Genomic DNA, 3,301 nt, shown 5'->3' with positions numbered 1-3,301 from the left:
GCATAGGCGGGCTTGCGTGACCCCTCGGCAAAGAGCCGGCAGCTGAGTGAGCCCCTGTTCTCGAGCTGGCTTGCTGCCTCCGAACGGATGGCGTGGCGTGCCATTATTATTATTGGTGGTGGTGGTGTTACTGTTCTCGGTACGTAACACTTCGTAGAATTCCCAGGTTGGAGATGAGCCCGGCGCAGGGAGCCTCACATAGACCCACGGGGTGTCGGAACTCTGTCCTGGGCTTACAGATCTGCTCACGAATGCTTCCCCGTCCCCCAGAGCAGGAGGCCAGTGGCCGTGGGATTCGGCGAGGCTCACGGTGCCTTAAGGGTCTTCTCAAGGCCCCGTCACCGCGTCTTGCTCTCCCAGCATTTCTGCACCTTGGACGACCCCACCTTCTCGGGTGTTTTGCGAGGAGTTGACGCTGTGGATGGGTGCGTTCCTGGTGGGGCGTGGGGCATGGGGTGCGGCGGGGCCGAGCCAGTCTCTGGCACGTCCCTTAGCACACGACTGCACGTCTGTGTGGGGGCAGCGCTCTAGTCGGCTTTCCTGTGTTCAGGGCATCGCACCCCGTGATGCCGCTCAGGGGGGTGTGACCACTAAACATCCCGGGAACCGCTTAGCACAGCTCCAGTCAGACCGGGAGCGCCCAGCCGTGCCCCGCAGGGTCCCTGCAGGGTCGCCGCAGCCAGAGGGCATGTGTCCACCAGGGAGGAAGGGCCAGGGGGCCGGGGGGCCCAGGCTTGGCCCCCTTTCATCCCCACACTGGTGTTGAAAATACTGAATCCTCCCGCAGAGGTAGGAGGCCTCGCCCTGAAGGCCGTGGTCGGTGTGACTCTTGCTGCCCAGAGCTGGCAGCGCCCTCCCAGCCGGGCCACGGGACAGTGTGTGCCAGGGCCTGCCCTGCTTTGGGAGGAAGCCTTTCTGGGCACCTCGGAGGGCAAGCGGCTTCTGTGGGGGAGGAGGGGGCACGGACGGTAGGGAGGGCGGGGTCGGAGGGTTCGGAGAGTGAGGGAAGTTCCTGGCTGGGGAGCCGGGGCTCATCTCCCTCCGAGGTGGGGACTGAACCTGACCTAAGAGGAACTGGCTAGCTTGGGGTTGAAAGGAAAAGTGTTGGCCCATTAGTTTTCCTTCCAGAATAACAGCGGGGAGTTCCAGATGCGCACGGGGGTGGGGTGGGGGGCGGGGGATGGGCACGGCCAGCCTGTGGCACGACGTTTGACCTTGACAGGATATCCTGAAGAGGGTATCCAGGGTGGAGATGTCTTAGCGGGCCCACCTGAGGTTTTCCAGGTCTGGCTCTGTGGGCTACTGTCCACGGTGAGAGGAGAGGGCGGAAACCAGAGGGGCCTGGGATCTGAGCTCATTACCGTGATGCTGGGAGGACAGTGGAGGGGGAGGGGGAGAGGTGGGATGGGGGAGGGGTGGGGAGAAAAAGAGTGAGCGTGTCCAATCCCTCCCCTCAGGGGAGCTCCTGGGCCTCTGTCTGACTCACTCTTTAATTATCATCATTTCATTTATTTGAAGGTGATTTCTGTAAAAACTAGACACATCACTCAGGAGGCTCCGGGGACAGCGCTCCCCCCCGTTGTCTTTGAGGAGCTGTGTGCTGGGATGAGGCCCACGAGCTCCAGGCCAGCCGCACTTCCCCAGCAGGTTTGGGGGGTTGGGGGTTCAATCGGGGGGGAAGGTATCTTTCCTCCCTCACCGAGTGTGTCCACCTCCAGCAGCAAAGGGTTATGTGAGAAGCCCGGGGCTCCAGGTGCCACTGGATTGAGGTTTGAAGACGGTGAGTAGAACAGGGGCTGCAAACCCCCAGAAACAAGGTGCCCCCGGAGCCAGTCAGCTGTGATGGACACACAGTGAAACGCACCTGTCGTGTAGTCAACAAGCTTCCACAAGGCACAGATGGTGTGACGGCCACCAAAATCAGTACACACGTTTTCATCACCTGGAGAGCCCCCGGGCCCTCTCCTGGGTCCAGCTCTCATTTCGGTGGGTTAGTCTGGATTTCCTAGAATTTCCCACGAATGGGTCATCCAGTGTGTGTTCTCCATTTGGCTGTTTTCAGTTGACAGAATTACCTGCAGACCCGTCCAGGTGTCGTGGGCGTCACTAGTTCAGCTCTTTCACTGCCAGGTAGAGTTCCACGGTGTGGATGGGCCAGAGGAGAGTGTGTTTATCCACTCACCAGTCGATGGACACTTGGGTTGTTCCCAGTTTGGGACTATTACCAATGGTGCTGTAAGTAATGAGTGTTTGTGGGTGAGTCTTTGTGGGGATAGGTTTTGTTTCTCTTGGGTAACAGGTAGACGTGATGGCTGTATGTATCGTGTGATAGCTATTAGCTTTATAAGAAGCAGTCAGACAGTCACCCAAAGTGACTGCACCAGTTTACATTCCCACCCGTAATGTGTGGCTGCTCTACATCCTCGCCAGCACTTGGTAGCGTCAATCTTTACAACTTTGGCCATTCTAATAGCTCGGCTATTCTGATTTCATTTTGCATTTTCCTGATGACCGGTGATGTTTAACAACTTTGTATGTGCTTATCGGCTGTTCTATTTTTCAAGTTTATTTAAGTCTGCCAATTTTTAAGTGGGTTGTTTGAATTCTTCTCATTAAGTTGTGGGAGTTGTTTATATATTCTGCATATAAGTTTTTGTCACATGTGTGTATAGATGTATATGTGTCTATGTACGCATACACACAAACACACATATATGTGTGTATCTACACATATGCATATACATATATGTATGTACACACACACTCACACAGAGAATATTTCTCCCGTCTGTGGCTTGCCTTTCATTTGAAGAGTGGAGTTGAAGGTTTTAATTTTTATGAAGTCCGACTTATCATGTTATCTTTTATGGTCAGTGCTTTTTGTGTCCTAAGAAAGCTCTGTCTACCCCAAAGTTAAGAAGATGCCCTCGCTCCCTTCTAGATGTTTTATATTTTCAACTTTTCTGTCCACATCTACAATCCACTTTGAGACGATTTTTGCCTATGTTGTGGGATGGCAGTCGAAGTGTATTTTTTCTCTATGGATATCCAATTTTTCCAGCACCATTTATTGAAAAGACTCTCCTTTGCCCCATTGAATTCATTGGTCACATTTGTCATAAATTTAAGGACCTACTTCTGGACTCTGTTCCATTGATCTACATGTATATCAGATGGCAATACCATGCTGCCTTGATTACTTTTATTATTACAGCTTGAGTCTTGATAAAATTAGGTAATGTGAGTCTTCTAATTTTGTTCTTCTTTCTCTAAATTACTTTTGCTTTTCTAGGTCCTTTGC

This window comes from Phocoena phocoena, chromosome 4, assembly GCF_963924675.1.
Source record: "Phocoena phocoena chromosome 4, mPhoPho1.1, whole genome shotgun sequence".
NCBI classification, from domain to species: Eukaryota; Metazoa; Chordata; class Mammalia; order Artiodactyla; family Phocoenidae; genus Phocoena; species Phocoena phocoena.
Note: the sequence above shows the minus strand (reverse complement) of the source record.